At 39.7% G+C, this 25,651-nt stretch overlaps 13 non-coding genes across 13 annotated transcripts; all 13 read left to right on the forward strand.

Moving 5' to 3' along the window:
- Nucleotides 1-3,915: 3,915 nt before the first annotated feature.
- On the forward strand, nt 3,916-3,989 carry trnat-cgu (transfer RNA threonine (anticodon CGU)). The gene has a single exon. It is a non-coding gene; the product is annotated as a tRNA-Thr (tRNA).
- Nucleotides 3,990-4,418: 429 nt separating this feature from the next.
- Nucleotides 4,419-4,492, forward strand: trnat-cgu (transfer RNA threonine (anticodon CGU)). The gene has a single exon. It is a non-coding gene; the product is annotated as a tRNA-Thr (tRNA).
- Nucleotides 4,493-5,766: 1,274 nt separating this feature from the next.
- On the forward strand, nt 5,767-5,840 carry trnat-ugu (transfer RNA threonine (anticodon UGU)). Its single transcript has one exon. It is a non-coding gene; the product is annotated as a tRNA-Thr (tRNA).
- A 199-nt stretch (nt 5,841-6,039) lies between these two features.
- Nucleotides 6,040-6,129, forward strand: trnar-ucu (transfer RNA arginine (anticodon UCU)). Its single transcript is given in 2 exon segments — nt 6,040-6,076; nt 6,094-6,129. It is a non-coding gene; the product is annotated as a tRNA-Arg (tRNA).
- Nucleotides 6,130-6,284: 155 nt separating this feature from the next.
- On the forward strand, nt 6,285-6,358 carry trnat-cgu (transfer RNA threonine (anticodon CGU)). Its single transcript has one exon. It is a non-coding gene; the product is annotated as a tRNA-Thr (tRNA).
- Nucleotides 6,359-6,786: 428 nt separating this feature from the next.
- trnat-agu (transfer RNA threonine (anticodon AGU)) lies at nt 6,787-6,860 on the forward strand. The gene has a single exon. It is a non-coding gene; the product is annotated as a tRNA-Thr (tRNA).
- Nucleotides 6,861-7,287: 427 nt separating this feature from the next.
- Nucleotides 7,288-7,361, forward strand: trnat-agu (transfer RNA threonine (anticodon AGU)). Its single transcript has one exon. It is a non-coding gene; the product is annotated as a tRNA-Thr (tRNA).
- A 199-nt stretch (nt 7,362-7,560) lies between these two features.
- trnar-ucu (transfer RNA arginine (anticodon UCU)) lies at nt 7,561-7,650 on the forward strand. Its single transcript is given in 2 exon segments — nt 7,561-7,597; nt 7,615-7,650. It is a non-coding gene; the product is annotated as a tRNA-Arg (tRNA).
- Nucleotides 7,651-7,805: 155 nt separating this feature from the next.
- Nucleotides 7,806-7,879, forward strand: trnat-cgu (transfer RNA threonine (anticodon CGU)). The gene has a single exon. It is a non-coding gene; the product is annotated as a tRNA-Thr (tRNA).
- A 428-nt stretch (nt 7,880-8,307) lies between these two features.
- trnat-cgu (transfer RNA threonine (anticodon CGU)) lies at nt 8,308-8,381 on the forward strand. The gene has a single exon. It is a non-coding gene; the product is annotated as a tRNA-Thr (tRNA).
- An 8,889-nt stretch (nt 8,382-17,270) lies between these two features.
- LOC141312505 (5S ribosomal RNA) lies at nt 17,271-17,389 on the forward strand. The gene has a single exon (XR_012349237.1). It is a non-coding gene; the product is annotated as a 5S ribosomal RNA (ribosomal RNA).
- Nucleotides 17,390-24,746: 7,357 nt separating this feature from the next.
- LOC141318570 (5S ribosomal RNA) lies at nt 24,747-24,865 on the forward strand. The gene has a single exon (XR_012352879.1). It is a non-coding gene; the product is annotated as a 5S ribosomal RNA (ribosomal RNA).
- An 84-nt stretch (nt 24,866-24,949) lies between these two features.
- LOC141299747 (5S ribosomal RNA) lies at nt 24,950-25,068 on the forward strand. The gene has a single exon (XR_012341844.1). It is a non-coding gene; the product is annotated as a 5S ribosomal RNA (ribosomal RNA).
- The last annotated feature ends 583 nt before the right edge of the window (nt 25,069-25,651 follow it).

Here is a 25,651-nt window from a genome sequence, read left to right on the forward strand (position 1 = left end):
TCCAAATATTCACATCATAGTTTATCAAATATTGGATTTGTTGTTTTTGTTATTGATAAGCCTCAGGGATGAAAAGAGAAATTCTACAATAATTTAAGCTATAGTTTTGCGTGTGGATAAACAATTTTGAACATAAAACAAAAGTAATAACTTTTGCAAAAAATAAAGAATTTGGGTTTTCCTAACAAAAATTATTTCTTTAACAATTAAAAAATACAAAAACCTAAATGAACCCAAAACGTATCCGTTATACTACAATCACAATAAAAGAACAGCTGTTTCTTCAACATGACCACAAAATGAACAATTTTCATCAATATCAAAATATTTATAGAAAGATGAATTAAACCTGTCGCTATGTTAAATTGTTGCACCTGTTATAACGTCGTTGGTCACATGATAACGTCAACATGGCAGAAGACGTGCAGATCACATCCATACTCAACGAGATTTGGCTGTAGAGTACGTACTCTTTTAGCGCTCGTTAAGTAAGTACTTATTGAAAATAAGTACCTACTCATTGAGTATGCGGTTTCGAACGCAGTCGTTGAGTATGGATGTGATCTGCACGTCTTCCGCCATGTTGACGTTATCATGTGACCAACGACGTTATAACAAGTGCAACAACTTAACATATAGCGACAGGTTTAATTCATCTTTCTATAAATATTTTGATATTGATGAAATTTGTTCATTTTGTGGTCATGTTGAAGAAACAGCTGTTCTTTTATTGTGATTGTAGTATAACAGATACGTTTTGGGTTCATTTAGGTTTTTGTATTTTTTAATTCTTAAAGAAATAATTCTTGTCAGGAAAACCCAAATTCTTTATTTTTTGAATAAGTTATTTCTTTTGTTTTGTATTCAAAATTGTTTATCCACACGCAAAGCTAGCTTAAATTCTTGTTGAATTTCTCTTTTCATCCCTGAGGCTTATCAATAACAAAAACAAATCCAATTTTTGATAAACGATGATGTGAATATTTTGATTATTCAGAGATATTTAATCATATTTCCCCGTGTATATAATTGCATACTATGATGTAAGCAAGCCTAATAATTATGTTTTTAGTTTTTCTCATTATGATTGTTCATTGTTAAATATTATTACCATCTTACCCTGAGCCTGTAATTGTAAGTTAGGTAGTATTAGTTATAAAATGAAAATAAGCACAACAAGTGATCAAACACCTCATAGCATCAGTAACACGACTCTACCTAGTACATCTTCCTCCATGTTTGCAATATTTGCACAAAGGAGACATGGATCAGCTGCTTGAAGATCTTGTGTTTGGAGGTGTTTTTTGAGGATTTTACACTCAAAAAATGTAAGTATTACTACTTAGAAATTAAGATTATAATACTGATCAATAATAATGATAAATGCTGACCTATAATTAATTATATTTTTTAGTAAAACAAGCATGTTTTTTATCAAGTAATTAATTAATACACATGTTAATGAAACTTATATTTTATTTACTGATAACAACATGGATATATGAGTAAAATAATAAAGTAACCATGAACATAAATAAAGACAAGTGGAACAAAGCTTTATTCAGACATATTGGTATTTTAGTCTTTCTCTAGATGCTCTCGCTGGCTCTTTGGTCTCTGAGGATGAAGAGGCCACAGCAACATCTGGTCCAGATGAGAGACAAAGGGCAGGTGGAGTGATGGAGGGTCTCATCGATGACACTAAACCATTTCCAGGATGCTGCTGTGGATTTCTCTTTTCTCGATGCACACACCAGTCTGCAGCAGACATTTCAGATCATACAAAGATGCACAAATACAATACAAAAGTTGTCATTTTAACAGCACAATTTCATTAGATCTCTGTATTAGAAGTAACAAAATTACCAAACTTTATATTAAGTTACAGATTTAACTTTTTTCCCACAAATGCTGCAGTCACCTTTCCTTTCAGGTCCTGCTCCACCGCAAAATATCTTTGATGGCAGCACTGCTTCATCAGTCACTCTTCACCAGACAAGCATACTTGTCTCATCTGTCCCTGTAACATCCACACAAGATTCAGTTCCCTCTGATTCGTGTGCTCAATACTACATTTATGAGGTAGCTGTTGTGTTAACTGGCTTTTTATCCAATACAAATGCTGCTGAATTTATCAACAGTACTATGAGACAAATGAAATAGATAACTCATGTTTACTTGTTTACTAACTATGTTTATTTACATTACATTTATCTAAAGCAGTGTTGACAACAGAGAATTCTACATAAACTCACATAACATCCATCACTCGTTTAGATGTCTGTTTGGTGTTGTGATGTGCTCATTTAATTCTCTCAGAACATGTTCCTGTCAGTTGTTAAACATTTAGTAATCATCTTTAAGATGCTATGGTCGCTATACGTAATAAAACATGTTTTACAGCGAAATCACAAATATACTTTAACGTTACACGTATTGACACCTTATGCAAATCAGCAGTTTACGATACAGTAGCTCAACAAATACGATTTTAAGACAGGGAACCGTGTTTTGGTTTGTAATACTCACATTTGTAAACACTCTCGTTGCGGTTCTCAATCACGTTCGATGATGACGTTTTGGCCTCCTGTGGCCTCCTGGGATTGAAAAGTGTGCATCAGATTAACACTTCAGAATCTGGTCTGAAGCAGTAGGACAGCAAGCGCAAGCTTTTCCAAAAGCGACCCGCAAACATGGATAGCGAGGGCAGTGAGTGGTTACTTTTGCAAACCGCCCCGACTCAGTTGTCGGCAAATGCCTTAAAGCTGTCCAGTGCCCGGTCAGCCAACCCCTGGCCTCTTCTCTGGGAGCCTGGATCGTCTGAGTCGCCCTCCCGGAGGGCAATTGTGCGGCCAGGCTAGTCTAGTAAACAGGAGATCCTGCGTTTGAATCCCAGCGGTGCCTCTCGACTGGTGGCTGTCTCTGGGCTTGCTATTGCATCGGAGACACTGATAACACTCTATGTTTTTGAACCGTGCCTCAATTGTGCAAAGACTTGAGGACCTGTCTTTCTGCCCAAACAGCTTGCCACTCCGCCGAGCTGGACAGGCCCAGCGTGGCATACCTACAGGCTCTGTGGCGCAATGGATAGCGCATTGCATTTCTAGACTCCCAGATGAGGTTGGGGTTGTGGGTTTGCGTCCCGTCAGAGTCGTGTGTTTTGGCATTTTGTTAAGCCTGTTCTGTGCAGTGTTGCCCTCGGACAGCAGAAACCATTTTGAGGCTTCCTGTTCTCAGCGTACATTGATTTTAAAAAAATGTCAATCATATTTAAAAGGTAGCAAAACATGCCCAAGAACCAATTCAGTGAGGTATGCAATCACTGTCTCGCATCAAGTGGTGGCAGCAGGAAGTTGAAATTGTTGATTCATGCATCCTCTGATCCACCCTCCCCACACCTAACATGCGGGGTGGTGCCGTGGCTCCTGTTTGGTAAACAGGAGATCCTGGGTTCAAATCCCAGCAGTGCCTTGCAGACGGCAGCTTGGATCTTTTTGCTCTCCCTTGGACCTGAGGCCCTTACAGTGCCTCTGCCTTTCAAACGACACTGCAATTATGCAGAGACCCGAGGGCCTGTCCTTCCTGCAGAGAGAGCATGCGCTCTCTTACCGTTGGACATCCACAGACCCGGAAGGTCAGCCTTCACTCGGCTCTGCTGGCTTTCGTGTTGGGCTATGTGGTGCAATGGATAGCACATTGGACTTCTAGACTGCCAGAAGAGGCCATTCAGAGGTTGTGGGTTCAAGTCCCACCAGAGTTGTGGATTTTGGCTTTCTGGTTACTCTCATACTGTGCAGTGTTGCCCTCAGGCAGTAGAAATTTGTAGACATTCTCTTTTAAGCGTACCAGCACCTGCCCTGCCTCTGGATGTTTTGACCCTCTGAGTCACCCTCCCGACAGCCTTGCATGCGGTTTGGCGCCGTGGCTTAGTTGGTTAAAGCGCCTGTCTCGTAAACAGGAGATCCTGCGTTCAAATCCCAGCGGTGCCTTGGGCGGCGTTCCAGTCCAGCAAGCGCAAGCTTTTCCAAAAGCGACCCGCAAACATGGATAGCGAGGGCAGTGAGTGGTTACTTTTGCAAACCGCCCCGACTCAGTTGTCGGCAAACGCCTTAAAGCTGTCCAGCGCCCGGTCAGCCAACCCCTGGCCTCTTCTCTTGGAGCCTGGATCGTCTGAGTTGCCCTCCCGGAGGGCAATTGTGCAGCCAGGCTATTCTAGTTAACAGGAGATCCTGCGTTTGAATCCCATGGATGGTTTGGTTGCACGCCACAATACAGCCGAGCTCGTGCTTTACCAAAAAAAAACAGACGGCGAAAGGGGACACAGAGGAGCTTGAGGACAGTGGGCGGTTTCTCCTGTATCATTACCCTCTCACCTGCTTTTGAAGAATAGCATTCAGGCTAACTTTCCCCACCAAAGAGGCGCCGTGGCTTAGCTGGTCAAAGCGCCTGTCTCGTAAACAGGAGATCCTGGGTTCGAATCCCAGCGGTGCCTTTCCACTGGTGGCTGTCTCTGGCCTTTCTGTTGGATTGGAGACCCTGACGACACTATGTTTTTGAACCGTGCCTCAATTGTGCAAAGACCTGAGGACCTGTCTTTCTGCCCAAACAGCGTGCCACTTGGTGTAGCTGGACGGGCACAAATCTGTAAGTAAAGCCCTCAGTGGACCAGCCTGACATACCGATGGGCTCTGCGGCGCAGTGGATAGCGCATTGGACTTCTAGACTGCCAGATGAGGCCATTCAAAGGTTGTGGGTGCAAGTCCCACCAGAGTCGTGCTTTTTGCCATTTTGTTAAGCCCATACTGCGCAGTGTTGCCCTCGGACAGCAGAAACCATTTTGAGGCCTCGAATCCCAGCGGTGCCTTGGGCGGCGCTCCAGTCCAGCAAGCATGCCTCAATTGTGCACAGACCAGTCTTTCTGCCCACACAGCTTGCCACTCGGCCGAGCAGGACAGGCCCAGGCTGGCATACCTACAGGCTCTTTGGCGCAATGGATAGTGCATTGGATTTCAAGACTCCCAGATGAGGTTGTAGTTGTGGGTTCGAGTCCCACCAGAGTCGTGCGTTTTGGCATTTTGTTAAGCCCGTTCTGCGCCGTGTTGCCCTCTACAGCAGAAACCATTTTGAGGCCTCCTGTTCTCAGCATACATTGATTTAAAAAAAATGTCAATATTTAAAAGGTAGCAAAACATGCCCAAGAACCAATTTAGTGAGGTATGGCTATCACTGTCTTGCATCAAGTGGAGGCAGCAGGACGTTCATATTGTTGATCCATGCATCCTCTGAGCCACCCTCCCGACAGCCTTGCATGTGGTTTGGCGCCGTGGCTTGGTTGGTTAAAGCTCCTGTCTTGTAAACAAGAGATCCTGGGTTCAAATCCCAGCTGCGTTCCAATCGTGCATGTGCAAGCTTTTTCGAAAGCGACCCGCAAACAGGGATAGCGAGTGATTAATTTTGCAAACCGCCCCGACTCAGTTGTTGGCAAACGCCTTAAAGCTGTCCAGCGCACGGTCAGCCAACCCCTGGCCGCTTCTCTGGGAGCCTGGATCGTCTGAGTCGCCCTCCCGGAGGGCGATTGTGCGGCCAGGCTAGTCTAGTAAACAGGAGATCCTGCGTTTGAATCCCAGCGATGCCTTTGGTTGCCAAAAAACGGATGGCGAAAGGGGACACAGAGGAGCTTGAGGACAGCGGGCAGTTTCTGCTGCAACATTACCCTCGCACCTGCTTTTGAAGAATAGAAGTCAGGCTAACTTTCCCCACCAAGGAGGTGCCGTGGCTTAGCTGGTCAAAGCGCCTGTCTTGTAAACAGGAGATCCTGGGTTCAAATCCCAGCGGTGCCTTGTAGACGGCAGCTTGGATCTTTTTGCTCTCCCTTGGACCTGAGGCCCTTACAGTGCCTCTGCCTTTCAAACGACACTGCAATTATGCAGAGACCCGAGGGCCTGTCCTTCCTGCAGAGAGAGCACGCGCTCTCTTACCGTTGGACGGCCACAGACCCGGAAGGTCAGCCTTCACGCGGCTCTGCTTCTCCCCATGTTGGGCTCTGTGGCGCAATGGATAGCGCATTGGACTTCTAGACTGCCAGAAGAGGCCATTCAGAGGTTGTGGGTTCAAGTCCCACCAGAGTTGTTGATTTTGGCTTTCTGGTTACTCTCATACTGTGCAGTGTTGCCCTCAGGCAGTAGAAATTTGTAGACATTCTCTTTTAAGCGTACCAGCACCTGCCCTGCCTCTGGATGTTTTGACCCTCTGAGTCACCCTCCCGACAGCCTTGCATGCGGTTTGGCGCCGTGGCTTAGTTGGTTAAAGCGCCTGTCTCGTAAACAGGAGATCCTGCGTTCAAATCCCAGCGGTACCTTGGGCGGTGTTCCAGTCCAGCAAGCGCAAGCTTTTCCAAAAGCGACCCGCAAACATGGATAGCGAGGGCAGTGAGTGGTTACTTTTGCAAACCGCCCCGACTCAGTTGTCGGCAAACGCCTTAAAGCTGTCCAGCGCCCGGTCAGCCAACCCCTGGCCTCTTCTCTTGGAGCCTGGATCGTCTGAGTTGCCCTCCCGGAGGGCAATTGTGCGGCCAGGCTATTCTAGTTAACAGGAGATCCTGCGTTTGAATCCCATGGATGGTTTGGTTGCACGCCACAATACAGCCGAGCTCGTGCTTTACCAAAAAAAACAGACGGCGAAAGGGGACACAGAGGAGCTTGAGGACAGCGGGCGGTTTCTCCTGCATCATTACCCTCTCACCTGCTTTTGAAGAATAGCATTCAGGCTAACTTTCTCCACCAAGGAGGCGCCGTGGCTTAGTTGGTCAAAGCGCCTGTCTAGTAAACAGGAGATCCTGGGTTCAAATCCCAGCGGTGCCTTCGGTGGCGCTCCAGTCCAGCAAGCGTCCCTCAATTGTACCTGTCTTTCTGCCCACACAGCTTGCCACTTGACAGAGCCGGACAAGCCCAGCCCAGCATACCTACAGGCTCTGTGGTGCATTGGATTTCTAGACTCCCAGATGAGGTTGTGGGTTTGAGTACCACCAGAGTCATGCATTTTGTTAAGACCGTTCTGCGCAGTATTGCCCTCGGACAGCAGAAACCATTTTGAGGCCTCCTGTTTCTCAGCGTACGTTGATTTAAAAAAAAAAAGGCAATCATATTTAAAAGGTAGCAAAACATGCCCAAGAGCCAATTCAGTGAGGTATGGCAATCACTGTCTCGCATCAAGTGGAGGCAGCAGGAAGTTCATATTGTTGATTCATGCATCCTCTGAGCCACCCTCCCCACACCTAACACGCGGGGTGGCGCCGTGGCTTAGTTGGTTAAAGCGCCTTTCTAGTAAACAGGAGATCCTGGGTTCAAATCCCAGCGGTGCCTTGTAGACGGCAGCTTGGATCTTTTTGCTCTCCCTTGGACCTGAGGCCCTTACAGTGCCTCTGCCTTTCAAACGACACTGCAATTATGCAGAGACCCGAGGGCCTGTCCTTCCTGCAGAGAGAGCACGCGCTCTCTTACCGTTGGACGGCCACAGACCCGGAAGGTCAGCCTTCACGCGGCTCTGCTTTTCCCCATGTTGGGCTCTGTGGCGCAATGGATAGCGCATTGGACTTCTAGACTGCCAGAAGAGGCCATTCAGAGGTTGTGGGTTCAAGTCCCACCAGAGTTGTGGATTTTGGCTTTCTGGTTACTCTCATACTGTGCAGTGTTGCCCTCAGGCAGTAGAAATTTGTAGACATTCTCTTTTAAGCGTACCAGCACCTGCCCTGCCTCTGGATGTTTTGACCCTCTGAGTCACCCTCCCGACAGCCTTGCATGCGGTTTGGCGCCGTGGCTTAGTTGGTTAAAGCGCCTGTCTCGTAAACAGGAGATCCTGCGTTCAAATCCCAGCGGTACCTTGGGCGGCGTTCCAGTCCAGCAATCGCAAGCTTTTCCAAAAGCGACCCGCAAACATGGATAGCGAGGGCAGTGAGTGGTTACTTTTGCAAACCGCCCCGACTCAGTTGTCGGCAAACGCCTTAAAGCTGTCCAGCGCCCGGTCAGCTAACCCCTGGCCTCTTCTCTTGGAGCCTGGATCGTCTGAGTTGCCCTCCCAGAGGGCAATTGTGCGGCCAGGCTATTCTAGTTAACAGGAGATCCTGCGTTTGAATCCCATGGATGGTTTGGTTGCACGCCACAATACAGCCGAGCTCGTGCTTTACCAAAAAAAACAGACGGCGAAAGGGGACACAGAGGAGCTTGAGGACAGCGGGCGGGTTCTCCTGCATCATTACCCTCTCACCTGCTTTTGAAGAATAGCATTCAGGCTAACTTTCTCCACCAAGGAGGCGCCGTGGCTTAGCTGGTCAAAGCGCCTGTCTCGTAAACAGGAGATCCTGGGTTCGAATCCCAGCGGTGCCTTTCCACTGGTGGCTGTCTCTGGCCTTTCTGTTGGATTGGAGACCCTGACGACACTATGTTTTTGAACCGTGCCTCAATTGTGCAAAGACCTGAGGACCTGTCTTTCTGCCCAAACAGCGTGCCACTTGGTGTAGCTGGACGGGCACAAATCTGTAAGTAAAGCCCTCAGTGGACCAGCCTGGCATACCGATGGGCTCTGCGGCGCAGTGGATAGTGCATTGGACTTCTAGACTGCCAGATGAGGCCATTCAAAGGTTGTGGGTGCAAGCCCCACCAGAGTCGTGCTTTTTGCCATTTTGTTAAGCCCATACTGCGCAGTGTTGCCCTCGGACAGCAGAAACCATTTTGAGGCCTCGAATCCCAGCGGTGCCTTGGGCGGCGCTCCAGTCCAGCAAGCATGCCTCAATTGTGCACAGACCAGTCTTTCTGCCCACACAGCTTGCCACTCGGCCGAGCAGGACAGGCCCAGGCTGGCATACCTACAGGCTCTGTGGCGCAATGGATAGCGCATTGGATTTCAAGACTCCCAGATGAGGTTGTAGTTGTGGGTTCGAGTCCCACCAGAGTCGTGCGTTTTGGCATTTTGTTAAGCCCGTTCTGCGCCGTGTTGCCCTCGGACAGCAGAAACCATTTTGAGGCCTCCTGTTCTCAGCGTACATTGATTAAAAAAAAATGTCAATCATATTTAAAAGGTAGCAAAACATGCCCAAGAACCAATTTAGTGAGGTATGGCTATCACTGTCTTGCATCAAGTGGAGGCAGCAGGACGTTCATATTGTTGATTCATGCATCCTCTGAGCCACCCTCCCGACAGACTTGCATGTGGTTTGGCGCCGTGGCGATCATGAAGAGGATAATGAGGCTATGGACAATGATGGTGAGATACAGGATGAAACAGAAAAGGTGGATACAATAACAATAACACAACAGAAGAAATGGAGACAATAACAGAACACAAAGATACAACATGCAGTCAAGTGACGGGAGAAGTGGAAAAGTGTTGCAATATGGAGAAAGATGATCATTGGATTGTGGAGATATCGGAAACACAGAAAGAACAGCTGGAAAAAGACAATGGCAAAACAAATGAACTGAGTGATACATGGACATCTTTGGACTTATCAAACACACAAATGGACGTAAGTGAGAGAATGGATGAGCAAAATACTGAAGAACACGAGCAAGCAAATGGATTGCAAGTAAGAAGAAGAAAAATTAAGGTAACTCCAAATCTAAAATTTGTAAGGAACAGATTGAGTAAAAAGAGTGAACTGATAAAGACTATGCGTGATGCGTCTAGGGGAAAAGAAAGTGCGGATTGATGGGACTGATATGTAATGTTTTTCATTTATGTATGTTTTTAAGTATTGTTTCTATTAATGTAAGAGGTTTATCGAATGTCGGAAAATTTGACAAGGTTAAGGAGCAGTGTAAAAAACAAAATCTTATATTTATACAAGAGACAAACTGGAATGAAGCTATAATGGATGATTTTAAAAGGGGATGGACAGGAAATATATTTTATAATAATGGTGATGGAAGGATGGGGAGAGGGGTTGCCATTTTAGTTAAAAAAAATGTATGTAATGATGTCGAAGAAATATATAATGACAAAGAAGGGAAATGTTTAGCGATTAAGATTAAGGAAAATAATATGGTTTTATGTAACATTCATGCTCCGGTAGTAGGAAAAGAAAAGAAGGAATTCTTTAATAGGCTAAAGGGTTTAATGACTTTATGGGGAGAAACTATTTTAATTGGTGATTTTAACACGGTCTTGAACAGAATTGATTTAGCAGATGGCATGATTTTTAAGAGTGACAGTGGGAGAAAAGAGTTGGAGAACTTACAGTTTTTTCTGAATGCTTAAGCGCTAATCGTGATTCTTGTAGCACAATTTCTAAAACTATTAATACGTATAGCAAAACCACTCACTGAGTTTGCAAAACTAAAAGCACAAACACTGCTTTGCACTCAGTTTGCAAATTTGTAACACACACTTTGCAGAACTTTAAACACAACTCACTGCTTACACTCAATTACCAAATTTCCAACACACTCCTAGCAAAATTATACACATGTATGGCTATCATTAACACTATTTTGCCAACTGTTTGGCACACTTTCACATGTGAAAACTGTTTTAGATAATTAGTTCACTTTGCAATCAGCCTAAGCACTATAAATAAGCCACAGGTAAGCTGTCTATGTGGAGTACAATGGAAGGAGCAGTAAGAGTGAGAAGAGTGAGAATCAGAGGAGGCCGAGGGAGAGGACGTGGAGGTGAAGAAGTTGGAGGAAGAGGACGTGGAGTTGAAGAAGCGAGAGGGTTAGAGGAAGTTAGAGGAAGAGGACAAGGAGGAGCAAGAAGAAGACGAGGAGGGGAAAGAGGAAGGGTAAGAAGAGTAAGAAATAGAATAACTGATGACATCAGAGCTACAATAGTGGACCATGTCATCAACCATGGGATGACCCTGAGGGAAGCTGGCCAACGGGTTCAGCCTAATTTGAGCCGCTACACTGTGGCAAGCATCATTAGGACATTTCGAAATGAGAATCGGTAAGTACTTTTTAGCACTGCCATACTCTAATGAGAAACACAACAGTACCATACATGCAAAAATACTGAAATTGTTACTTTACAGAATTGCTAGACGTCCAGATGTTGGGGGCAGAGGAAGAATGTTCACTCCAGAGCAAGAGACCCATATAGTGAACATGGTGATTGCCAATAATGCAATAAGACTGCGCGAAATACAGCAGCGCATAATTGATAATGACACCATCTTTCAAAATATACACAGTGCAAGCATTTCTACACTAAGTCGTGTACTTGCGCGCCACAGAATAAGAATGAAGCAAATTTACAGAGTTCCTTTCGAGAGAAACACAGAACGTGTAAAGCAACTGCGATATGACTATGTGCAGGTAAGCTATAGTGTCATTGGTTCTGAATTTGGAAGTGCATACTGTAGTGCTGTGCATGGGCCTGATGTGTTGCATTTGTTTTGTCTTGTCCAGAGAGTGATGGAACTAGAAGCAGATGCCATGGGACATGAGCTACTTTTTGTAGATGAGGCCGGTTTTAACCTCAGTAAAACCAGGAGACGTGGCAGGAACATTATTGGACACCGTGCCATCATCAATGTCCCAGGACAACGTGGTGGTAACATAACCATGTGTGCAGCTATAAGCCAAAATGGTGTTGTTCACCATCATGCAACCATAGGCCCATACAACACTGCACACATTCTTGCATTCCTGGACACCTTACATGACATGCTCACTGTTCAGAGACCAGAGCATACCCGATATGTCATCATATGGGACAATGTTAGTTTCCATAGGGCTGCTTTGGTCCGCAACTGGTTTACAGACCACCCATCCTTCATGGCACTCAACCTCCCTCCATACTCTCCATTCTTAAATCCCATCGAGGAGTTCTTCTCTGCCTGGCGCTGGAAAGTGTACGACCGTCATCCTCATCAACAGGTAGCCCTTTTACAGGCAATGGAGGAGGCATGTGGAGATATTGACCAGGCATCATGTCAGGCCTGGATACGGCATTCAAGGAGATATTTTCCCCGGTGCCTTGGACTGGAGGATATCGCATGCGATGTGGACGAAATTTTGTGGCCAGACCCAGAAAGACGACATGATGTAGGCTGATTGTCTTTTTATTTCCTTTTTTTTTTTTGTGTGTGAAATTACTATTTTGTGTTCTGACTTTGTCTTGGTTTTGATGAGTGTGAATAAACACCAATACTTGAAGTTTGGATCCTTGTATGTTTACATGACACTATGACAAAAGTATGACCTCAAATTGACATCTGTACACAGAGAAAGCAAAAGCCAGATGTGTTTTGTATTCATACCATCAGTGTGCAGTTGGCGCATTGTGTGCTTAGTAGATGATAGCTTGTGTGTACTGTTTGATATGAAAACACCATTTTTACGAAGGTGTGAAGAGTTAATCTAGCTGTGTTTGCTTTTGCAAGAGAACTACAATGTTTTGATAATTGGGTGAAAGGTTTTCTTATTTGTGTGTAGAGTTTTGCAAAAATAGCCAATAGTTACAAAAAATGTGCTTAAGCAATCAGAAAAAACTGTAATGGATGAGCATGAAGTAGTTGACATGGAGAATAAGAAATGAGGGAAGAAGAGAATATTCAAGAAGACAAATAGTAGGTAATATTTTAAAACAAAGTAGAATTGATTTTATTCTATACAAGAGAAAACTGGGCGATTTTATACAGAGTGTTTATTACAAAGAAACAGCTTTGAGTGATCACAAGTTTTTCATTTTGAATATTGATTTTAACGAAGCTGAAAGAGGTAATGGGGTATGGATCTTAAACACAGAAATTTTAAAAATAAAATCTTATAGAAAGACAATAGTGGATATAATAAATACAGAAAAACAGAATAGGATGTATCAAGAAGATAAACGAATATGGTGGGATAATACAAAATATGAAATTAAAAAGTATACTATAGAAATTAGTAAATTAATACAAAAAGCTAAAAGAAATAAAGAAGTGGAGGTTAGAAAAGAACTAAATGATAAATTGAACCAAGAAAATGTAGATATAGAAAAAATAATAAACTTGGAAGAAGAATTACGAAACATAGAAGAAAAGAAATGTAGAGGTGCTATGGTTAGAAGTAAAGCAAAATATCTTGTAGAAGGCGAGAAATGTACAAAATTCTTTTTTAGTTTAGAAGAAAGTAAGGGAAATGTAGAAATCATAAGAGAATTAAAGAAGAAAAATGGTGAAAAAATAAAAGAAGCACAGGATATTTTGAAAGAAGTTAGAAATTTTTATGAAGGCCTTTTTAAAAAAGGTCAAATAAATGAAAAAGAAGAACAATTTTTATTAGAACAAATTGAGGAAAGTATAACAGAAGATGATAGAAATATGTGTGATGAAGAAATACAAATAGAAGAAATTAAGGAAGCTATAATGCAATTAAATAATGGGAAAAGCCCAGGTTTAGATGGATTAGTATCTGAATTTTATAAAGTTTTTAAAGATGTTTTAGCACCAATTTTAAAGGAAATCTTTGAAGTAATTTTTGAAAAGAAAGAAGCTACACATTTAATGAGAATAGGTTTAGTGAAATTAATATATAAGAAAAAAGGTGGAAAAAATGATTTGATTAACTACAGACCCCTTACGATGTTAAATAAAGATTTTAAAGTATTAGCCAAGGTTTTAGCAAACAGACTTACAGTATTTTTCAATTGTTTACACACAATTTTGAAAACCGGGTTCTTTTTTCAAAATATAATCACAATTATCCAAACACCACACTCAATTTGCAAAATTCCTAGATTGTTTGCAAAATGACACACTTCAGTCAAAACATACACATTTCAGTCAAAACATATACACATATTTGTGAAAATGCTATTAGTTTTCATTTAACCAACACAGTCCTCAATGATCAGACACTATTGCAGACAGTTTCACACTGCTGTGATAAATAAAAAACTAATTTTAGGAAATAGCATGTGCTAGATTTTTGGGCAGACATTGTTATGTAAGGGATCATTTCGATGACAAAACAAAATAGTGACAAACCCACAACATTCATCATGATTAGTTTGAGATATAGGGAGAATGAACACAAATAGGCCTACTATAAACTTACCAAGCACTGCACAACACTGATGCTGCAGACTGAATATTTCAAGTATTTATTTCAATTCAAGAAATACAGTATTTCTTACCATAATCAGTTACAGTAATCAACCAACAATGAAATCAATGAAACAAATAAAATCTGTAGACAAATAAAAATTACTGCATGAAGTACATACAGTTTGACTCTGGAAAAAAAAGCAACACAACTACTGTAACTATTCCTCATCTCTCCGTCTGGCTGGATCAGGCCATAAGATTTCATCCACATCATTTTTGATGAATACAGGTGAACTCACCTGCTGCCTAGCACACCTGAGTGCTGCGTTTTCAAATTAGCACATGTGTGCTTCCACACCTTGTGGATGTGTTTATCCAATTTGTTCATTAGTGTGGTCATTGGCAATCCGGGGCTTTGTAATGACAAGGAAGTAACCTCACAATCCTTATCTGTGTCTAAGGTGTCGAAATGTGTGTAGAGTTTTACAAATCACTGTGTGTAATGTTTTGCAAAAAGAGTGAAGCAGACATTGTGTTTAATGTTGTGCAAATCTGTGGCGGTGTTTTGCTCCTTGGAGTAGAATTTTGCAAATTGTGTGGAAATGTTTATTTTAGAGTGTAAACAATCGTAAAAAACTGTAAAAAGATTTTACCGAGTATTATTAAAACTAGTCAGGCATATGGAGTGAAAGGAAAAGACATCACAGATATAACAAGCAGTATAAGAGATGTAATACAATATATGAAAGAAGAAAAGAAAGAGGGATATGTAATTAGTGTTGATTTTGAGAAAGCATTTGACAGAGTTGAACATAATTTTTTATTTGGGGTTTTAAAAAAGTTTGGGTTTGGAGAAAAGTTTTTAAGATGGATGAAGTGTTTGTATAATGGTGCTATGAGTTGTATTAAATGTAATGGTTTTATTACAGAATGCTTTAGTATAACAAGATCCATAAAACAGGGATGTCCACTATCTGCTCAGCTGTACAGTCTAGTGACTGAAGCTTTGGGTCTAGCTATAATGAAGGAAAAAAGAATAAATGGAATTAAAATTGTAGAGATGAAAGAAGAACAGAAAATTTACCAGTATGCGGATGACACTACATTAATTTTAAAGGATATTGAAAGTGTGACAAATGCTATGGAAATTATTAAAAAATATTGTGATGGATCAGGTGCTAAAGTAAATATGGAAAAAACTGTGGTTATGAGAATTGGGAATGTATGCATTTTACCAGATGCTTTTAATTTCAAAAATCAGCAAGAAATTAAGATTTTAGGGATAACAATGGGAGAAAATGAAAAGAGAGTTAATGAAATAATGTGGGATGAAATAATAGGAAGAATGGAAAGGAGGTTGGAATGGTGGAAACAAAGGAGGTTGAATTTAATGGGAAAGATTTTAATTGTAAATACGCTGATGTTGTCGAAAATGTGGTACATCTTAGGAGTCATCCCTATGGAACACTGGCATGTACAAAGAATAAAAAAATGTGTCCTGAATTTTATTTGGGAAGGGAAACCACCAAGAATTGCGTATAATGTTTTAATAGGTGCAACAGATGAAGGTGGAATGGGATTGATAGACCCAGAAATAAGAAAGAAAAGCTTGAGAGTTAAACTGGTGAAAAGGTTTTTAAACAAGGATTTTAAAGCAGAATGGAAGCATGTAATGAGGTATTATCTTAACAAATGTGGTGGTTTTAATATAAATGATGACATTTTATGGATGAAACTGAAACAGAACATGATGACTGGAATTCCTGATTTTTACAAAGAGGTTTTACAAGCATGGGCAGAGTTTTTAAATTTGGTTGAGTTTAAACCTGAAGGAAGAAAAATGTTATTAAATCAACCATTGTTTTTAAATGCTAATATTTTAACACAAGAGAAAGAAGTATTTTTTAAACATTGGTTGAAGGCTGGTGTATGTCAAGTCAAAGATGTTTTATATGAGATAAAAGAAGGTTTTTTACCAAGCCAAGTAATTGTTGATGCTATGGATGAGATTGGTGAAGATTTTAAAAGAGAAACTCTGGAGAAACAGTTTGAAATAGTGAAAAGTGCAATACCTAAAGAATGGATAAAGAAAATTGAACAGAATGATAAAAGCAATGATAATGTGAAAGTGGTTTTAAAAGAAAAAGCCAAAGACTTTCAGGAATGTACTTTTAAAAAATTTTATGTATGTTTTAGAAACAAAGTGTACAAAAGACCAGTCGCAGAACAGTTCGGGAAAAGGATTTTTGTGGATATTGATGAGGAAGGAATTTGGAAAAATTTAAAGTGGAAATATTTAGACACAAAACTTGAATGCTTGGATTATTTTATCAGACACAATGTGATATTCACTGAAACAAAGCTGGCACAAATTGGAAGCAGTGATAATGCAATATGTAAAGTATGTGAATTAGAAAATGAAAGTAGTATGCACTTGTTTTTAAAATGTACTAAATTAAATACTTTTATGGTAAAGTTAAAAGAAATGATAAAACAGATGATGACAAATAGAGAAGAGGAAATTGAGAGAGATTCAGAATGGTGTAAAATGTTTTTATTTGGTTTTAATGGAAGTAAAACAAAGATGGTCAATCTTTTTTTATCTGTTGCAAGAAATGTTATTTAGGAAAGGAGAAACATTGTGAAAAACAAACGTGCAAAAATAGATGTTTGGAAAATGTACAAAAGAAAACGGGAACAATATATTAGAACTGCTGAAGAATATTTTAAAATGGAAGAGAACAAGATTGTTTTTTACAAAACTTTTATTTTAAATAATCCTTTTATTATGGACAGCCCAGATGGTACTAAACTAGAGTTGCCTGAATGATTCTGTTTTGATCCCCTTATTTAATTTAAAGTTTTTTTTTAATTTTATTTATTTATTTTTTTTCTCACTTATCTTCTTATCCCTGTGTACACATGTAATTGTGTAATAAATCACTGTGAACTGTAATATGTAATATATGTATATGACCTGTTGTATGTCATGATGATTTAAAATGTGTGTATGTATATATATATATATGTATATTTTTAATAAAAAAAAAAAATAAAAAAAAAGAGCGCCCGATCTCGTCTGATCTCGGAAGCTAAGCCGCGTCGGGCCTGGTTAGTACTTGGATGGGAGACCGCCTGGGAATACCAGGTGCTGTAAGCTTTTGCCTTTTCTTCACTATTTATATAATATGCTGGCTTTTATGGAGGCTGATCTTTAAATAGCCCACTTTTTGGAGCAGCCCTCGCTTACGGCCATACCGCGCTGAGAGCGCCCGATCTCGTCTGATCTCGGAAGCTAAGCAGCGTCGGGCCTGCTTAGTACTTGGATGGGAGACCGCCTGGGAATACCAGGTGCTGTAAGCATTTGCCTTTTCTTCACTATTTATATAATATGCTGGCTTTTAGAAAGACGTGTTTTACCGCTCTATTTATTACAATCATTTAAATGTATTATAGAGTTTTAAGTGTTTTACATGTTTTTTAGGCCATTTTATTACTCTTAACATTTTAAGTGAGTGTGTGTCTTTAAAAATGGATGGTTGGCCTGCCATGTGACTAGACACATGACAGGAAGCAGGAAGTACAACTGTATAAGAGAGCAGCATGACAAACAAAGGACAGTCACCAAACTGTTGGATTGAGGAGTTGCTAATTTTAGAGCTCACCTTTCCATTCACCACCTGCAAACTTTGGATTACACTTTCTGTGGATTGTATATACACCGGTGGACACTCACATTGGACTTATCAACACACTGGGATTCTTGGACTGTTTTTAGGGTATGGACAAATGAACTGTATTCTTTTAACAGCGTTTACCTCGTTTTATTGTGTTGTTTTAAAGTCTTTTATGTGAACCTTGTAAATAAACCAAATCTATTTAAACCAATCTTCTTTTATGTCTCATTCTTTTAACCACTAGTCATCTCTCACAGTTAAATCTGACCCCATTTTAGTCTTGTAACTCGGCTGATAAGGCCGATTGTTACACTTGGATGGGAGACCGCCTGGGAATACCAGGTGCTGTAAGCTTTTGCCTTTTCTTCACTATTTATATAATATGCTGGCTTTTACGGAGGCTGATCTTTAAATAGCCCACTTTTTGGAGCAGCCCTCGCTTATGGCCATACCGCCACCTGAGAGCGCTAGAGAGCAACAGGAAGTGGTTGGCAGCAGTTGGGAGAGGAAGGCTCTCCTCCATTTTGTGTTTGATTTTTTTTGTTTGTTTTGTGAGTGGTTTTACTTTAAGTTAGTTTTTTTGTGTTTTTTTCAGTTATAAAACCACCTAACAGCAGCATTTTTGCTGGCTGGAGGGTGGTTAAACCTTTTTTTTCTTAACTTATTTTTCTTTAAAAAAAACGGACGGATTAATGGATTACGAAACAGAACTGGCTGGAGAGAGACGGATGGCAAACGACACTGGACTGGCAGGAGGAACACGCACGGCAATGGACACTGGACTGGCTGGAGGAACATGCACGGCAAACGAGACTGGACTGGCAGGAGGAACACGCACGGCAAACGACATTGGACTGGATAAACGACCACGAGCTACAAATGGAAAAAAACAGGAAGTAAGAGAAAAGTTTGTTGAGCGACAATATTTAAAGGAAGCTACAGTGATTGTGAATGTGGAGAATGTGATTGGGGTGAGAGCGGAGGACATTATTAAAGCTGTAACGGAACAATGTGGACATGGCAAAATTTTAGCACTAAGACCAAGACAAGGGAAAGAATACGAACTGACAATGGAAAAAGAAGAAACGTGTGAAAAACTAATTGATGGACTAAGAATAAAAGGAGTGGACTGTGAAGTAAAAAATCTACAAAACAGGGATTATGTTGTTTCCTTCATGCACCTGCCTGTCTACCTGGATGACAAAGAAATTTTAGGAAAATTGGAGGGATGGGGAGTTGATCCCATTACCAAAATTAAAAGAAGACGCTACCCGGGCACCGACATTGAAGATGGAACAAGTTTCCTTAAGGTGAGGTTCCCCAAGCAAGTGGCATCGTTGCCATATAGCACACGGCTAGAAACAGCCGAAGGGCCGCAGTACTTCCGGGTGATGCACAGCCATCAGGTGAAGACCTGTAGGCTGTGCATGAGCCCGGATCACCTGCTAATAGAATGCCCAAATTTTGTGTGCTACAAATGTGAGGAGAGGGGACATTTTGCACGAGATTACAATGCTGTCAGGTGCCCGGGGTGTCAGGAAGTTTTAAATAAATGTGAATGTTGGATGGAGGGAGAGGAAGGAGGAAGGGAAGAACAGGTGGGCAGACAGGTGCATGAAGGACACAACGAGGAGGAAGGACTACAACAAAAAGAAACGGAAGGAGGACCGAGCTGCAGAGAGGAAGGAGAAAGAAGAGAAGACAACATTAATAATAACGAACAAACAGTGGAGCAGGACACTCAATGGACAGAGATGGAGATGTCGGACAGTTTTAATACTTTTCTGGGTGATGTGGAGAGAGATGGACAAGGAAGGTTGGATCAAGTTAAAGAAACGGACAATGAAGAGGGAATAAAGATGGACAAAATGGACAAAGACAGAGGAGGGAAAGGACAAATAAGAAGGAGAGCACTGAAGGTAAAACCAAATTTGGAAAGTGCAAGAAAAAAGATTATGACAGAGACTAACAGATTTGATGTGCTAAGGGTCCTGGAGGGAGAAAATGATGAATAATGATTTTTATGTATTTTTTTTATTTACTTTTAATGGTTTTAAGTTGTGTTGCTTTTAATGCAAGGGGTCTGATGGACATGAGGAAGTTTGAAAAAGTAAAAGAAAAATGTAAAAGGGAAGACATTGTTGCATTACAAGAAACAAACTGGAGAGAAAATGTGATGAATGATTATAAAAAGAGATGGGATGGAGGTATTTTATATAATAATGGAGATGGGCGGGCTGGGAGAGGTGTGGCTTTTTTAATGAAGGACGATGTTTTTAAAGTGAGTAAAAGTGTGTATAAGGACAAGATGGGGAAATGTTTGGTAGTTGAGACAAAATATGAAGGAAGAGATTTGATTTTAGTAAATGTACATGCACCAGTGGAAGATAAGGAAAAGAAAGAGTTTTTTAATGTTTTAAGAAACATTGTAAAGAAGTATAAAGAAATAATTATGATGGGGGATTTTAACACAGTTTTTAGTAAACAGGATATGGCTGAAGGAATGGTTTTTAAAACAGATACAGGAAGAAAAGAATTAAAAGCATTAATGGATGAAAATAATATGATAGATGTGTGGAGAGAAAGAAATGAAAAGAAAAAAGAATTTTCGAGAAGACAAATAGTAGGGCAGTTTGTATGCCAAACTAGAATTGACTATGTTTTATGTACAAGAAATGTGGAGAATTTTATAGAAAATATTAAGTACAAAGAAACAAGTTTTAGCGATCATAAGATTTTATCTTTTAAGTTGGACTGGAGTCAAATGCAAAGAGGTCCAGGAGTATGGATTTTAAATACACAGATTTTAAAGAATGAAGATTATGTTTTAAAAGTGAAAGAAATTATAGAAAAAGAAAAGGAAAATGGAATGTATGAAGAGGATAAGAGAATATGGTGGGAGAGTGTAAAGTTTTTAATCAAAAAATTCTCAATCAGGTATTGTAGTGTTATTCAGAAATGCAAAAGATCCAAAGAAAGAGGAATAAAGGAACGTTTGGAAATGGAACTGAATAAAGAATTTCAAGACATACAAAAGATAAAGGAAATGGAGGGGAAACTGAAAGAAATAGAAGAAAAGGAATATGAGGGGGCGAGGTTAAGAAGCAAAGCAAAATATGTGGTGGAGGGAGAAAAATGTACAAAGTTCTTTTTTGATCTGGAAAAAAAGAGAGGGAAAGCTGAAACGATAAAAGAAATAAGAGGGGAAAATGGGGAAATTGTAGAAGGGAATGAAAAGATTTTAAAAGAAATAAAGAATTTTTATGAGGATCTGTTTAGTGCAAGGGGGGTGGAAGAGGAGGAAAAAAAGGAACTGTTGAATCAGATAAAAGCAAAAGTAAGTGAGGAACATAAAAAAGAATGTGACCGAGAAATCAGGGAAGACGAGATTGAAAGAGCAATAAATCAACTGAATAAAAAGAAAAGTCCAGGAATAGATGGTTTGGGAACTGAATTTTATGTTTGTTTTAAAGAAGTTTTAACAAAGATTTTAAATGAGGTTTTTAAAGAAATTTTTGAAAAGGAAGAGATTAATGAAAGAACAAGGATGGGGTTAATGAAATTGATATATAAAAGGAAAGGAGAAAAAGTAGATCTAAAAAACTACAGACCAATCACGATGTTGAATACAGATCTTAAGATTTTAGCGAAGGTTTTAGCAAACAGATTAAAGGAAGTAATGCCAAGTATAATTAAAACAAACCAAGCATATGGAGTCAAAGGAAGAGATATAGCCGACATAACAATGAGTATAAGGGACACGATATGGTACATGAAAGAAAAAAATGAAGAAGGATATATAATTAGTTTGGATTTTGAAAAAGCTTTTGATAGGGTTGAGCACGGGTATTTATTTGAGGTTTTAAGGAGTTTTGGGTTCGGGGAAAATTTTATTAAATGGATTGAGATTTTATATAAGGGTGCACTAACAAAGATAAAATGTAATGGGTTTTTAACAGAGTGTTTTAAAATAACAAGGTCAATAAGACAGGGTTGTCCACTCTCAGCATTATTGTACTCACTTGTTTCTGAACCCTTGGGACTGGCTATAAAACAGAATGAAAGAATAATAGGGATAGAAATTGAGGGAAATAAGGCTGAGGGGAAAGTTTTTCAATATGCTGATGACACAACAATAATTGTAAAGGGAAAAGAGAGTGTTAAAGAAGTTATGAAGTTGGTAAAAGAATATTGTAGTGGGTCTGGAAGTAAAGTAAATGAGGAGAAAACGGTATATATGAGATTTGGTAAAGCTATGGTTTTAATGGATTGTTTTAATTTTAAGGAAGTGGAAGAAATGAGGATTTTAGGAGTTGTAATGGGAAAGAATGAGAGGAAAGTAAGAGATGAAATGTGGGAGCAACTAGTAACAGATATAGAGAGAAGATTAAATTTTTGGAAATTGAGAACTTTAAACTTGAAGGGGAAGGTTTTAATATTGAATGTTTTAATGGTTTCTAAACTTTGGTATGTTTTATATGTTTCTGAAATACCTTTATGGACAGAACGGAGGTTGAAGAAATGTTTTCTTGACTTTTTATGGGAGGGGAAACCAGCAAGGATTGCACATAATACGATTTTAGGGGCGATAGAGAAGGGGGGCTTAGGTTTAATGGATGTGGAACAGCGAAAAAATGCGTTGAGAGTAAAAATTGTTAAGAAATACCTGCAACAAGATAACAAAACTGAGTGGAAAAAAACAATGAAATACTTTTTAAACAAATGTGGGGATTTTAACATGGGGGACGGAATATTATGGATGAAAACAAAAATTTGGATGACGGAAGGATTACACGAATTTTATAGAGAAATTTTTAGTGCCTGGGGGAATTTTTTAACGAAAATCGAGTACAATCCGCATGGAAGAGAAAACATTTTAAATCAACCTCTGTTCTTAAATAACAACATTTTAAAACAAGAGAAAGCAATATTTTTTAAAAAATGGATGGATGTGGGGATAACAAGAGTGAGAGATGTTTTGTATGAATTTAAAGAGGGTTTTTTACCGATACAATATATTGTGGATGCGATGGAGGAAGCAAAAGAAGAATATAGTAAACAAGAAATAACAAATAAATATGAAATTATTAAAAATGCAATACCCAAAGAGTGGATTAAAAGAATAGAGAGTATGGAAGGAGAGCAAACAGAGGGAAATATTTTTGTGAAACTGGGGGGAAAAATGTATGATTTTAAAGAATGTACTGTAAAAATGTTTTATTGTGTTTTTAGAGATGGTGTTTTTAAAGAGCCGATTGTAAATAAGTACTGGGTGGAAAAATTCAAGGATCTAAAAGAAGAATGTATATGGAGAAACATGAGGGGGAGGTGTGTTGAAACAAAGTTAGGATGTTTGGAATATTTTATAAGGCATAAAGCGGTTTTTACTGAGTCTGTTTTAAACAAGGTGGGAATGGAACAAAATCCAATGTGTAAAGTGTGTCATGAAAAAGAAGAGGGGATTTTACATTTGTTTTTATATTGTAAAGAATTGGAGGATTTTCTAAGGAAATGTAAATGTTTAATTAAAGATGTGAGCGAAGGTTGGGATGAAAGTGTAATGGAATGGAAAAGAGTAGTGATGTTTGGTTGGGAAAAGAAGGGTCAACACAAAAAGTTTATAAATCTGTGTATAATGTTAATGAAAAGCGCAATTTGGGAAAGAAGAATTGTGGCCAAAAAAGAAAAAATGGTGTTAGAGGTTTGGACTGTTTTTAAAAGGAAAATAGAAGTATATGTAGAACAATTATATGTGTATTTTAAAAGTGAAAATATGCTGAAAGCTTTTTATGATGTTTTTACACCAACAGTTTGTAATGTTTTAGAGAATTTCATGTGCAAATTGCCAGGAAGAGAAAGAGCTTTCTAAATCTTAAGTATAAAAGGCATGATTTTAAACAAAAAATACGAGATGAGTAGATTATATTTTATCTTATTTTTAATTTTTTTTTCTTTTCTTTCGTCTTTGTGTGGACAACTATATTGTATTGTTGATGTTTCTATTGGTTGAAAATTCATCTTATGTTTAATGTGTTCCTTTTGCTTTGTTGATGATAATGTGATGTATTTTTTCATGTTTATTTATTTTATGTCGTGAGACTTCTAATGTGAAGCACACATTGGAAAATTTGTATTATGAAATTTCTTTAATAAAAAAAAAAAAAAAAAAAAAAAAAGAGCGCCCGATCTCGTCTGATCTCGGAAGCTAAGCAGTGTCGGGCCTGCTTAGTACTTGGATGGGAGACCGCCTGGGAATACCAGGTGCTGTAAGCGTTTGCCTTTTCTTCACTATTTATATAATATGCTGGCTTTTAGAAAGACGTGTTTTACCGCTCTATTTATTACAATCATTTAAATGTATTATAGAGTTTTAAGTGTTTTACATGTTTTTTAGGCCATTTTATTACTCTTAACATTTTAAGTGAGTGTGTGTCTTTAAAAATGGATGGTTGGCCTGCCATGTGACTAGACACATGACAGGAAGCAGGAAGTACAACTGTATAAGAGAGCAGCATGACAAACAAAGGACAGTCACCAAACTGTTGGATTGAGGAGTTGCTAATTTTAGAGCTCACCTTTCCATTCACCACCTGCAAACTTTGGATTACACTTTCTGTGGATTGTATATACACCGGTGGACACTCACATTGGACTTATCAACACACTGGGATTCTTGGACTGTTTTTAGGGTATGGACAAATGAACTGTATTCTTTTAACAGCGTTTACCTCGTTTTATCGTGTTGTTTTAAAGTCTTTTATGTGAACCTTGTAAATAAACCAAATCTATTTAAACCAATCTTCTTTTATGTCTCATTCTTTTAACCACTAGTCATCTCTCACAGTTAAATCTGATCTCACAGTTAAATCTGACCCCATTTTAGTCTTGTAACTCGGCTGATAAGGCCGATTGTTACACTTGGATGGGAGACCGCCTGGGAATACCAGGTGCTGTAAGCTTTTGCCTTTTCTTCACTATTTATATAATATGCTGGCTTTTACGGAGGCTGATCTTTAAATAGCCCACTTTTTGGAGCAGCCCTCGCTTACGGCCATACCGCGCTGAGAGCGCCCGATCTCGTCTGATCTCTGAAGCTAAGCAGCGTCGGGCCTGCTTAGTACTTGGATGGGAGACCGCCTGGGAATACCAGGTGCTGTAAGCTTTTGCCTTTTCTTCACTATTTATATAATATGCTGGCTTTTACGGAGGCTGATCTTTAAATAGCCCACTTTTTGGAGCAGCCCTAGCTTACGGCCATACCGCGCTGAGAGCGCCCGATCTCGTCTGATCTCGGAAGCTAAGCAGCGTCGGGCCTGCTTAGTACTTGGATGGGAGACCGCCTGGGAATACCAGGTGCTGTAAGCTTTTGCCTTTTCTTCACTATTTATATAATATGCTGGCTTTTAGAAAGACGTGTTTTACCGCTCTATTTATTACAATCATTTAAATGTATTATAGAGTTTTAAGTGTTTTACATGTTTTTTAGGCCATTTTATTACTCTTAACATTTTAAGTGAGTGTGTGTCTTTAAAAAATGGATGGTTGGCCTGCCATGTGACTAGACACATGACAGGAAGCAGGAAGTACAACTGTATAAGAGAGCAGCATGACAAACAAAGGACAGTCACCAAACTGTTGGATTGAGGAGTTGCTAATTTTAGAGCTCACCTTTCCATTCACCACCTGCAAACTTTGGATTACACTTTCTGTGGATTGTATATACACCGGTGGACACTCACATTGGACTTATCAACACACTGGGATTCTTGGACTGTTTTTAGGGTATGGACAAATGAACTGTATGCTTTTAACAGCGTTTACCTCGTTTTATCGTGTTGTTTTAAAGTCTTTTATGTGAACCTTGTAAATAAACCAAATCTATTTAAACCAATCTTCTTTTATGTCTCATTCTTTTAACCACTAGTCATCTCTCACAGTTAAATCTGAC

The sequence above is a fragment of the Garra rufa genome, chromosome 1 (genome assembly GCF_049309525.1).
Source record: "Garra rufa chromosome 1, GarRuf1.0, whole genome shotgun sequence".
Lineage (NCBI taxonomy): Eukaryota > Metazoa > Chordata > Actinopteri > Cypriniformes > Cyprinidae > Garra > Garra rufa.